Below are 14,376 nucleotides of genomic sequence, written 5' to 3' on the forward strand. Positions count from 1 at the left end.
AAACATGTTATTATGTCCAAATAGTGCATGATAAGGTAAATTGAGGATGGCTGATATGATGTTGTGATTTTGTGATATGAAATGTACAAAGAGATGGATGTTTCATATTTGAATATATTGTGATTTATGTAAAAATGATGTGTATTGTGAATATGCCATGGTTTGATGTATATGATTAAAAGTATGTGTGAACATGAAAAATGATATATGTGAACATGTGAATATACTAAAAAAAAAGTATGAGATAGAAATAGATATAATGTAAATAGTTACAAAGATATACTAGTGGGTGGAAGACGAAAACAATATAGGATATATTGGGAAATACAGGGTAGTGAGTGACATTCGGAGTTATGCATGGAATATTGTGTACGAATGCACCACATGGCCGCACACTTATTTCCCGACTTGACTCCTGACCATTACCTTTGCTAAGAGGCTGCCTATTGCATGTGTTGTATTTGTATTGCATTGGGTCATTTGACAACTATTTACATGGATGTGTAAGACCTCAGGATAGAGGCATTGGATAATTGTGGCCACAAAGCGCGGTGAGGGAAGATAAAAGAAAGAGAAATTGTGAATCTATGGAATGTAATATGTGTTGAGATGAGAACTTGCTTTATATGATATTGTGATAGATAATACCATGATCTTTTCTTAAATTGTAATATGATGTGTGTTATGATGAATATATGCTATGTATGAGAGGTAAGGTAGAGACTCACCCTTACACAACATCTTCAGGAAACCAAGATGAGTAGTACCAAGCTCACAGTGTATAGATGGATGAGAACTGCTAAAAAATTTAGTTATTTTTAGTTATGTAATGAATATTTTCAGTTCTATAACATTCTTTTGAAACAATTATAAAACTACTATTTTCTTTGTTGTAGATGAAAGTTTAGAATATTTGTTTTCTAAAGTACTTATGAATTTATGGAACTTTTACACAATGGTTTATATTATTTTCACACTTCTTTCTCACTTACAAGAATGTTCAAAGGAATTAGCTTTATTTTCTTGATTCTTTTATAAAAATATCATGTATTTAAGAAAAGGAAAAATAAAACGTTACAAATATGGCCATGCTATTCAATCATGTTTTTAGATGCAACAACTTGTGCAAATCCTATGGTTCCCTTGATGATGGAAGATGGCATTGCCAACAGCAGTTAAAAACAAACGAGTAGTAAATTTCTTGGATATAATTATCGATGAAATATTTGTACCACATTGTGACTAGCTAGTTGTATGCAAAAAGAAAAAAAAAACTAGAACTCATGGTAATGACCCCTCATATTATGAGGATTCTGTCAATAAAATCAATAATTGAAACTTTACCTTACTATTCCATTTTCTATGACATAATTAGCTTGAATAAATCAAATAATAAATGAATATATGCACATCATTAACTGATGAATTGGATTTTTCTACAATTTTTGTTCTTTATATTTTGTTCATTAATCCTCATTTTTGCTTAATTGATTTGGTTTGGACTACTTTCCCTTGATTAGATCTTAATTGAGTCTTAGTTCAGTTTTGTAGCATTTTGGTTATTTTGACCCTATTTTAATTGCAAAAATGCATGAATTTGAGGCCTAAAGAATGAAGAAGACCCCCTATGTAATCACCTTTCTCTCTTAAAGTGATCACATTCAATGTGCGTAGCCACTTTGAAGAGTAAGAGTGATCACTCCAAAGACACATAATAGAGAAAATTGTTACACATAGACACTTTCAACAATGAAAGACTCTATAGGCGCAGGAAACAACTGTTACTGTGCGTAACCACACTACTAGAATTTTTTATTTCTTCCATGGTTTTTTCCTTGCGGTTTATATAATTGTAGTTAAGTTTGAATTTTACCCGCAGTTTAAGTAACCGTAGTTAAATTTAAATATTTATCGCAGTTTGGTATGTAATTAACATTCGCGTGCTCAGAAATCCCTCTCTCTCAAAAATGTGAAACAGAGTTCTCTTTTTCAATTCTGACCATTGCCTAACCTTTCCTGCGCTCACAAATCCTTCTCTCCCAATATCATTGATTGAATCTATTTGAACATCCACTGTTGCCAAAGCCCTCTCTAAGAAGCCTCAGAAATCTTCTCCCAAAAACATGAAGCAAAAGCCCTCTTTCTCAACTCCGACTATTGCCTAACCTTTCCTGCGCTCACAAATCCTTTCTCTTTGAATCAATTTGGTGCTATTGTTTTTGCTCTCGTTGTCGTGCAAAGGTATGATTTCTATTTTATGTTTGAGATTTTATGTTTAGGGTTTTAGATGAACTTTTATAATTGTTTTGGTTGCAATTTTAATGTGATAGAAATAATGCCATTAAAGACCCTTGTATTGATCATCTGAAAGTTATGGCTGCGAATAGAGAGAGGAAAGGTTATTGCTATACAGATTGACAATCATCTACTCCACTGTTGAAAGTGAGCAATAACGAGTATATAATATATATTAAATAAGGAAACTTTATAATTTCAAGTAAATTTAATTTAATCTTAAAATAATAAATTAAGCAAGGCATGAGAACTGTACCATGAAAATTTATAGACAAAAATTGCCCATTACTTAGGGGTTGAGAAAATAAATTTGCTTAGTAGGTGGGGCTACTTCTTGTTGCTAACCTCTTTAAATTAAGGACTGAATTATAGGTTTTAAGGCTGACCAATATATAGATAATATTCAGGCAGATAATGTCAATGGCCTTGTGAAAATGCCTTCATTATGGACACCAGGATTTGGAAAAACAAAGTGTGAGAATCTTTATGTACTATTCTTTTGGAGAATCTGATTTGTTAAGGTTTTTTAATCAGACCAACTATCCTCAGTTCAGAAAGAATGATAAGATATTGTGATAAAATTATAAATTTCTCTCGTTTACCATAAGATGGCTCTATATCCTCCCATAAGGTTCCTTATATATTAAATTTAATTTAATCTTAAAAATTAGTAAATATATATTTCTTGTTTACTTATAACTAACATTCCTTATATATTACTGATACATTATTGATTTATCAGCTAACGTACAAGAGTGGTAGCAATAAAATCATTTGCTTTTCCTATCTATTTGAGAAGAGAAATATTAACACATTAAACAAGTAAATGGTATTGATTTTATTAGTCAGGAGGCCAAGGAAATTAGTGTATGTTATGTTTTATGTTACTTTTATCTTTAAACACAAAACACAAGTATGTTAACATTAACATTTGCTTGTTTGTGTAATTTGAGCTTGACTATTTTAATGGTGCTTTTATAGGAAAAAATTCAAGAATATGAATCAAGCATATCTTTATTCCAAGAAATATCTACTCAAGATTCATTAGCTCATGTTTTAGGAAGTAAAGAGCATTGTGGTCGTGTCTGAGGTTTGGGATTGGGTCCTTATCCATCTCAAGTCTTTGGATATCCTTCTCGTTCATATAATGGAATGTCCTCATCTCTTTCTTCTTATAGGGAATTGCGGAATCAAGTAAATGTTTTTAAGTCACAAATGGATGAACAAAATAAAAAATTTGATGTAATGATGAATTTTTTCATTCAGAACTTTCAAGGTCAACTACCTCCAGACTTAGCTATGTGTCAAACCTCACCAGTAATCCTTTTAAATTTAATTATTTTAATAATATATTATAAAAATTACATGATAATTCAAATTTTTAACTTGTTCTTAATTACTACATTTCAGGTATCTGATCAAGGAAGTGCACAACCAACTAATGTGACTGATTATTCTCCTTCAAATTCTCCAGCTGAAGAGTAGTTATCTTATGGATTATAGTAGTAGTTCATCTATGAATGAAAGACATGACATGTTTTATTTTAATTAGGATATTATTATAAGTGTGTATTATGAGATCTTTATGTATGACTTCTAATTTTATATAAGTATTTGTGGTTTTTAAAATTTGTTATGTTTATCAATTAAAGAAAATTATTTGATTTTTATGTAATATTATATGATATACAGGTGAATTAAAAATAAGCTATATTTTAATTATGTGGGACTAAATAATTAAAAATTTGTTAAGTATTTGATTTTTATGTAATATTATGTGGGACTAAATAAGACTATATAATCTTAGCAATTCTCTCACTTGGAGTCTAATTAGGTCCTTGTAAACAATGAGCTTATGTGCTCTTCACCTAATGTAGCGCCTTCATCATCAATTATCCTCGAAGGCCAGTTGAGGCAATGCAAAGCCTCAACTTATCAATTGTAATAGTCTTGGTCAATATATCAGCTGAATTTTTTGATCCTGAGATCTTCAACAAAGACAAGTCTCCAACACTTATCAAGTCTTTGATAAAATGATACTTCATATTAATATGCTTGCATCTTGAATGAAAAATTGAATTTTTAGCAAGACATATAACCCTGTGACTGTCATTGAATAAAGGAGAATCTTCCTGTTCTTTTCTCAATTCTTTGAGAAAATTTTTTAGCCATCGCATCTCTTTTGCTACTTCTGAGATAGCCACATACTCGACTTCAGTAGTTGAGAGAGCAACTCTATTTTGAAGTTTAGACTTATAGCTCACAGCAGTACCACATAAAGTAAAAATTTAACATGTGGTACTTTTTTTACCATCCAAATCTCCTCTCAAATCTACATCAGAGAATCCTTGTAAAGTGAAATTACTTTTGTCAAAGCACAAACACATTTATGAAGTGCCCTTCAATATCTAAGTATCCACTTCACACCTTCCCAATGCTCCTTTCTAGGATTTGATAGGAACTTACTGACAACTCCCACTGCATGTGCTATGTCAGGTCTAGTACACACCATCACATACATTAAGCTCTCTACAGTTGATGCATATTGTACTCTTTATATGTAACTTTCTTCTTTATCTGTCTGTGAAGATTGCTTTTTCAAAAACTTTAAATGAGTTCCTAAAGGGGTATTTCTGGTCTTGATATCTTCAACATTAAATCTATCAAGTAATTTTTTGATATATTTCTCTTGAGACAACTTCAGAATACCTTTTGATCTGTTTTTGAGGATTCTTATAGTTTTCAAAGGAATCTGAAAAGGGAAAAAGCATACATACAAACACAATATGACAAAGTTATATCACACTAAATGTAATCAAGCAAGGGATTTAATATCTTTTTAAAGGGCATTTGAAGAACAAAATAGATACTGCGATTTGTATAACACAACATTGATAAAACTAAATTGAATTGAATTGTAGATTTTTATAATGGACTACTAAATCTGCATCCAATGTAGTGGATGTTTCATAGTCAAATACTTGACTTTTCTTTTCATAATTTTTTATATAAGTGCAATTAACTCTTGGAGCCGAAGCACAACATAATTTTTTCTTAATTTGCTTATATAACATTAACTCAACATCTGCTCTAATTTACTCATACGTTATAATTCCTCAACCAACAAAGCTTAACCTTTTATTTATTCATTTGCAAACCCATTTATGACTTCAAATAAAAATAAAATAAAATTCTAGTCAAAACTACTACAGCGCTAAAAGTAGAGAGTATAGAGCCATAGCACCTAATAATCAATGATTTATTATACTAAAACAACCTTCAAGTCATAAGATGTCGCTCCCACAACTTTGCATATCCAAAGCACCCATACTCAAATCCAGTTTAAAAAAATAGTAAAAGAAAAATAAGGTGCACATACCTTTGTCATACTTTTTACCATCAGGGTTTACATCCTCAACCTTAAAGATCTCATAAAAAAGAAGCTCACTCATTCTTCAAAGTAAATTAGGTGCAGTTGATCAAACTCCAGCTTAGGCCAACAGCATCACACTGAGCTTGATAAAATAAACACTAGAATTTAGAGGTAGAACATTGTAATTTTTTATACCTAATAGAAAATTTAAATGCATGGACTAGAAATATGTTAGCTCTAAGTATCAGTAAAAATGAAAAACATGTATTGATAGAGTAGAGCATGGTCCTGTACGAATTGTTCACTGAGGCATAGTAACATTGCAAGTTTCAAAAATGTGCAAGAACTAAGAAAAATCAAAGATAAATTCAAAATAGAGAATCAGTAAAGTATTTGACAAGAAGCTTGGACTCCAAGTATTTTCCAAGATTAGGACACACAAACTTTAGTCAAGGCTTTTAACCATGCCTATATACATAATTAGACATGCATTCTATCAATTTAAAAAATAGGTAATATCTCTTTTGAATGAAAAGACTTTTTTTCAATATATTTCTTTTGGAAACATGAGCGAATCATAAATTCTATATAGCCCAGAGGTTTTCCTATCACTCCCTTAGACAAATCCTCTTTTTTATTTTTATCATCATTTCCAACATGTGCTTGGAAGAGAAAACACGATTACAAATATAATGATTTATATCAACATGCAAGAGTAGGTAAGGGTTCTGCTAACAGAAGTGCAAAACAAAAGGCAAACCACCTTGCTCTAGCAAATTATTTGGAGACAGACCTAGCCAATGAAGTAGAGCCAATCCAGTTATGTGGAGTCAAATGTGAATTAGTCTCACATGAAATAGTATATGAGCAAGTTAGGGGTCTATAAGGAGATAGACCCATGTACATATTGCCTTAAGATTTTGGGGTTGCATTGTGATGTCCTACTCATTGTAAGGCTCCCTACCTAAGAGTTCTCTACCCCAAGGCACCGATGGTCAGTGTGAGAATACACCATAGAGGAAACAGTGACACTAGATGAGCCCTAACAAAAAGCCAATGACACCCATGTGCAGAGAGTGTAAGTCCAAAAAATGTCGTTAAGTGGACGATACCCTACGCGGAAGAAAGCAAGGGTTGCTTTAGTGTAGACCATGGATACTCGGGAAGTGTTGGAATCAAGTGTGAATTGAGTCTCATATGGGGATATAAACAAGTTAAGAGTCTATAAGGGGATGGACTCATGCACCCTTTACCTTAAGATTTTAGGATTGCATTATGATGTCCTACTCATTGTCTGGTTCCCTGCCTAAAACTCCTCTGCCCAACAGTAGTACCAGAGTTAGGTCAATCCAGCTAACCAGCTAAGATGAGTAGATGAGCCGCAATAGAGAAAGCCATGGTTGCCCATAATTTGAGCCAACTATTTTATTTTGATCATATCCATTCCCTTTAAATTGGACCTAAAGTCAATATTGCCAAATTTATAGCTTCCATTCATTGTGAGGGAATATCAATTCAAAAAAATGGTTTGAGTTTTAACTATGGCATTTATGACAATAATTAGTGAAAAGTATTGGTACGTTCATATGTTAAGTGAAACCTTAAACTTTGAAGAGTCATTTTCTATTTTTTTTTAAAAACATCATCTTTTCACTCCATTTACAGCCCCTAGAAGATGTGCTACTGATATCTCACCTTCCATCTTTGTCATGCCTAAGGTGCCTTTAAACTGAAATAATTAGCATTTGTGATGTGGTTTTTCAGGATTATTATATTTTTCTCTTTGTCTTTTTAGAAAGATTCGAGGAATGAATCACTCCTGTTTGCTTCAAAGGAATAAAAGATAGCTCATGAGAATGTCTTGAGGAGCAAAAAGTTTGTCTCTTATTTAGTGTCTTGGCTTTGTAAAGCATATATTATTTTTCACTTAATTCCTATACACTGTAAATGCCTCCTGCTATGCAGGAATGTGGAAAGTGGAAATTCTGGTGGAAAATCAGCACATGAAATTAAGAGACATTATTAACTAACTATATTTTCACAACCCTTTCTAAATTCTCATCCTTTTCACTCATGCATTATCCTTATCAAATTATATATATGTGAGCCAAAATGGTTTGACTTACATTGAAGAAGTCATTTTCGGCCTAACTTTCATCAACAAAAATAAACACAAACTATACGAATAAGCTAAACAAATTTTAAATTAATAAAAGCTCATTTGTTAAGGAGATAAGCATATTTGAAAAGAAGCTTCATTACATAAGTGTAATGGTTAGCCGTGCCCATTACTGATATATAACGATACTTCTATTAATCAAACAAGAGAAATTAGCTCAGTACAATGGTGACTAACAATGAACACTAGAAATGATTTCAAGGAAGAAGGAATATACAATAGAAGAGGAAGAGAGAAAGATACAGAGAGAAATATAAGTTCCTCTTAATTCTTCACCCCCCATTCTCACACCTTATTTACAAAATTCTCTCTCTAAGACCACCACCATACTGCACATTATGATTCTGTTGCAACTAATTGTGCCACCTCAGCATAAAGTTTTATAACAAGTTAGTATCAACACATATTTATGTTACAAAGGAAGAAAGAGAAAGGTGTCAACTGAAATACATGCATGTATATTTGTCTCCAATCTAGAAATTAGATAGTGTATCTCTAATTGATAAAGAATGCATGTATATTCTCAGCAACTACACTGAAATTAAGAACAGTAACAACATCATACTCAATAGTATTAACCAAAATCAGATAAAGAAATCACATCAAGCTGGAATTTTGATGACAACTCATAATTAATTATTCTCCTAGAAAACAATCATCGCCTAATATCAAAGCACAAAGCAGTACACCAAATAAATCTTGAATATGAAGGAATAGTGAATAGTAAACTAAGACAATACAAACCTTTGAAAAAACAGATCTCAAAAGCAAAGACTTAGCAGGGAACGAAGATGCAGGGGTAAGCACTGAGCGTGAGCGGAGATGAAGGAAGTTCGTTTCTTGAACACTCCTACTTCCAATCAAGCACAATTGAGGTTTATGAGTTCTCTTTCTCTCAACCTTTCTCTGACTTCTTAGCGTGAGTGGCTGCGCGCAAAATTCAATCCCTCGTGTCTGAGATTATGTTGGTGAGTGATGTGGGTTTAAAAGACAAAGATGCTAAAAAACAAGTTTTAAGTAATTACTTATTTACGATATTGGATAAATAATTTGTGTTGATTTTTAAAAAAGGAATTTTTTGTTTTAAATGTTTCTCCAAAAATCTTGTTTTTTTTTGGGCCAACTTTTAGATAAATAAGTTTTGGGTATGAGATTAATAAAAAATTGCAGAAGTTAAAATTATTTAAATTTTTACGTCTGATTTTTTTAACTAATATTTTTTTATGAGAGATTGAATTTTTCTTTTCAAAATTAATTTTTAATTAATGATGCCCAAATTTCCCTTTTTCCAACATTTTCTCAAAATAAGATAATTTGAATATGTATTTATTAATTTTGAATTAAACTGAAGTGCGTTTATATTTTTTTAGAATTGAATAATATTGTTGCATTGTTGACTAAGAATAAGTTAATTAATCAAGAATTGACTAATCTTACTCAATAATTTGCTAACATGTAGGTTAAGATGTGAAGAAAAAAGAAAATGATGAGTAGTATATAAAAAATTTAAATAATTTTATATTAACATTCTCTTTATAAAAGTTTTAGAGCAAATACTAGCATATGTAAAATTATAAAGGAGTTTCTAACTAAGAAAAGAAAACTAAATGAAAATGAAATCATTACATTTACTAAAGAAACCAGTGTAATTCTACAAAAGAAACTTCTTTCAAAGCTAAAAGATCTAGAAAATTTTACAATAGTGATTATAAGTAAAGTATTATATGACTTGGGAGCTAATATTAATATAATGTCTTTATTTTGAAAAAACTAGGTGGAAGAGAAATAAAACAAACCAAGATGACATTACAACTTGTTGATAAATCAATCAAGCATCCTTATGGAATCACCGAGAATGTGCTAGTCAAACTTAACAAATTTATTTTTTTAATAGACTTTGTGATTTTAAATATAGAAGATGTTGAAGTACTTTTAATACTTAGTTGACCATTTCTAGTCACTGATTCAACACAATTTGATATGCAGCAAGGTAAATTAGTGCTTAAGAGTACAAAATAAAAAAGAGGTAACGTTTTATGTTTTTAAAGTAATGCAACATCTTAATGAAAATGCATAGTATTACAACATAGACGCATTGAAAATTGTATTTGATACAAAAGAAGGTTTTAAAAATATTAATTTTGTTTATGATTGTTTTGAAATGAAAAAAAAAATTGAAAATGTGATTATTAAAAAATTCCTCAAAGCTGAGGAAGTGTTTGAAGATCCAAAAGAATTGAAATATGTAAAAAAATAAGTTAAATATGAGTTAAATGATTAAGCTAAAGTTGAGTAAAAAAATATATTTTATATAACCAAAATTTGAAGGTAGCAAATTTAAACATAGACTTAAAAAACAAAAATGGAAAAAGTCAAGTTAGAATTAACAAAACTACCTTCACATTTGAAATATATTTATTTAGATGAAGAAATACAAAAACTTGTAATTATAAGTGGTAATTTAGAAAGCAAACAAAAGATTAAGTTGCTTGAAATTCTAAAATTGTATAAGAAAGTAATAGGTTGATCCATAAATGATTTGAAAGGGATTAGCCCTCATTTTATATGCATGAAATTAATTCAAACAATAAATTTAAGTATATGATACAACCACAAAGAAGACTAAATTCCATCTATAAAAGAAGTTAGAAAATAAGTGACTAAACTTTTAGAAGTTAGTATGATTTGCCTTATATTCGATAGTACTTAAGTAAGTATAATCTAAGCTATTCCTAAGAAGACATTCTCTTCTATGACTTATTTGTCATCTTCATTCATCTTAATATTAACTATATACTGAACAAGACATTATTTTTCTTTATTTTTCGTCACTATATCTTTGGCCTTCACACTCTATTGTCATTGTTGAAAGGTTTCAGTTTTATGTTGCTACCTCCAATCCATTGAAGACCACCAAAGCTCTATTTGGATTTTGAGAATGGAAAGGAAAAAAAAAATTCTTAGAGAGAGAATGAGAAAAAAGGAAGAGAAAGAAGGCAAAATGAGATTGTAGTAATAAAGAATTAATAACATTGAGTTGGTTGGGAGAAGAAAAAAATTATAACAAATAATAATAGTAGTGTTAAAAAAGAATATAGATTTGATGAAAATTTTTAAAAACTTGATAACTAAAATAGAAGAAAAACATATATCACATTATATATAACTTTGTTTTTATCATAAATCAATCATATATATCATTTAATATGATATTATTGTTTCATTATTGTATCCAATAATTAAAATTAAATTAATTAACAGAGGTAAAATGTCTAAAATTATTGAAGATAATTTAAAATTTTGAAACTTAAATACTTAATGCTATTCATCTCAAAAACTAAATTAAATATTTAATCCAAATAAGAATGAGTAACTTCAATTCCTTGAACTTTATTTTTGTTTTGGTAAACTAATTACTTCTTTTTATATACATAAGATCTAGTTGAAGGAGTTGGTTAGCTAGATCTTATAATCTTATCCTAGATATAGAAGTGGATCATTATCTTTTTTGTGGTCCAAAGCGTCATTCTAAAAAGGGTAAGTTTGTGTAAACCAACAACGTCTTTGAAGCGACCGGCCTTTCTGTGGTAGTTAAGATAGTAGGCCCATGGCTGGCTATGTATAACGAGTACACTGACTGAAACAAGTAGTCCAAAAACATGCCAATGGTCCCCATTCCAATTGAAAAACTCACTGATTTATAAAGCCAATAATAAAATACTAAAAAATGTATAGACGAAAGTGTTAATAATATTCCTTTTATATGAAAAAAAAGAACATTGCAAAAAATTGTTAAAGATGAAACTAAAACCATTCGTGATTAGTGATAAATTGCACGAATGATTTCGGTGCGAAATCTTCACGAATTTGTCTGCGTGATGAATGGTTTTGATTTTGGTTTAAGTTTTGAGAAAATTAAAATAGAAATGCACGCCACATAATTCATACCAATTTCGTGTAACTTCTCTTGTATAAAACATTAGAATTGTTCTTTATTTTTTTTTCTAATCTCATATTAGAACTGTTTATAAAAGAACATTAAAATGGAATCAAAGTGTTAAGAAAAGACCCAAGTGGGGAGAAAATTGACTTTGATTTTATTTTATTTTATTTGTTTTCAAAAATAAAATAGAAAAGAATACCATATTCATACCAATTTCGCGTGACGCCCTTTGTCTAAAATAGAAATGAATCCATTGCTGAAAGCCTGACCAAAAATGGAATCAAAGAGCAATTTTTAAAAAAAGGCGGAAAAAATGAAGCATCGTTTGTTTTGTCTAAACACGGACAAGAATTCTCACCCATTTTGCCGCGAATTAGATAATTCAGTTAAGCAAAATTTTATATTTTTATCTAAATCAACTGTATATTAATTTAATATTTAATAAATATTTTTATACTAAAATGTAAAGTAAAATAACAATAAAATATAATTATACTTACGTTAAGAATAAGATGCCTTAAGATCAGAACAAATAATTATAAAAATAATATATTTTAGAAATCATGATTGTTTATTTTAAATATCACTCCCAAAAATTAATATTAAACTTACTAAATTTTAATTTATCTCATTTAAATAATTAAGTTTAACTTTAAATCTAAATTTATTTATTTGATTAATTAAATAAGCTAAACTAAAAATGCACGTTTAACTTATCTCATTTTTAGCAATTCACCATTGCTCATAAATTATACGTAAACATGTGTTATTTACACTAATCTTTTGGCATTAAGATCGACACATTCAGGGTACTAAGTGGAGTATATCCGGATTCAGTGCATTTAACGCAGAAATTGAAGGTAAAATTTTATACTTTTACTCGAATAAAAATATGTAAATTTAAAAAAATATATAAAATAACGTAACGAGATGACGCATTTACTGCACTGACCGGATCCGTCTTTTTCAACCTTTGCCTTTGAGGCTGAGACTTAAGGGCTCTTCTTATCCATTCAAACAGAGCACCTCTCTTTATGTCAGACTCCTTTTTATTATATTTAGTTTCAAAGCCATCGCCCTCTGAACAGCTGTTACACTATCATTGTACGAAACACGTGTCTTCATTTTCTTAAAAAAACACATAAGAAACAACGTTGATTTCACTCATATATGCTACGTCACCTCACCCTTTGAAAGATAATACAAGTTCAAATCACAGCAAACACTTTTTTCGGGGAGAAAGTTTCAATTGGAGTTTAAATGTTTATGTTCTTATTTATTGATGTAATAATTTTTAAAATTTTAATACTTGGAGTAATTAAATTTTTCTTATTCCATATAGTAAAATTTATTTTATTTTTAACTTAAACAAAGTTAACTATACCTCAAATTTAATTTTTAAAGATTAAATGATTATAAAATCAATTTAATTAATTGATAACAAATTTATCTAAGGGGAGAATTATATGCATGTGTGTGAGAATGAGAATTATAAATCTTTACCTAATAACTAAGTATAACGTGTTACGATTACAAATATATGATTATTTTAAAACATTATATGACTTAAAACTTTAATTTTAATTATTCATAATTAAATTTAATAGTTAAAATTTATTTTTCTGAAGTCATCTTATTTAATACATATAAAGTCTTCTGACTTAATAACTTAATTCGCAACTATATAAGTTTGTTATTCAGTGATTAATTGAAAAATAAAAATATTTAATTATCATAGTATCTAATTTAGAGCCTAAATATTTTAACTTGATTAGTGAATAATATTTTTGTTTATACGTGATAACAAGGTTGTGATGAGATGACAAGTGAGTTATAAAAATAAAAAAAATTAATAAATTAGAGAATATCCATTCATGTTTATTTAAAAAATTAAATTTTTTTTAAAAAAATATAATCTTTGAAATTAAATATGAATTAAAAAATATTTACATGTAAGAAATATAATGGCATCATATAATATAATATATATATATATATATATATATATTTAAATAATGATTAATTCAAATTAATTATAAAAATATGTTAAAATTAAAGTTTAAGATATAATTTAGTTTAAAATAAATTAATATTGCATGAGAACATAATATAAGTATATATAGGTCTCAATAATTTATAATATGTGATGATAAAAAAAATTACATTAATATTATTAAATTATTATTTTGATTTTATTTATTTTTTATTATATTTGTTATATAATTTTAGAAAAAATATATAATTAACTCATATGAAATAAAGAGACAATATAAAAAATCTAGATCAAATATAATTTATATTATACAAAATAAAACTAATAATAATAATAATAATAATAGAATAAACACTAAAATAAAAATGATGGTTTTAAATTTGAATTTGTATTATTTATATAGGTTTTGTATTCATTAATTTTTGTATTATCATCGTTATTATTATAGAAAAAAAAATAACATGAAACTAAATGAGATTGGCTAATAGTCAAATTCAACCTTTGAAAAGTGGACTTCAACAAATCAACTTTAACTTGAATGGCTATTCAACTCTATGACTCAAGAGATTATAACTCAATTATTTCACTATTAA

This window comes from Abrus precatorius, unplaced genomic scaffold, assembly GCF_003935025.1.
Source record: "Abrus precatorius isolate BTA unplaced genomic scaffold, Abrus_2018 Scaffold2, whole genome shotgun sequence".
Classification (NCBI taxonomy): domain Eukaryota; kingdom Viridiplantae; phylum Streptophyta; class Magnoliopsida; order Fabales; family Fabaceae; genus Abrus; species Abrus precatorius.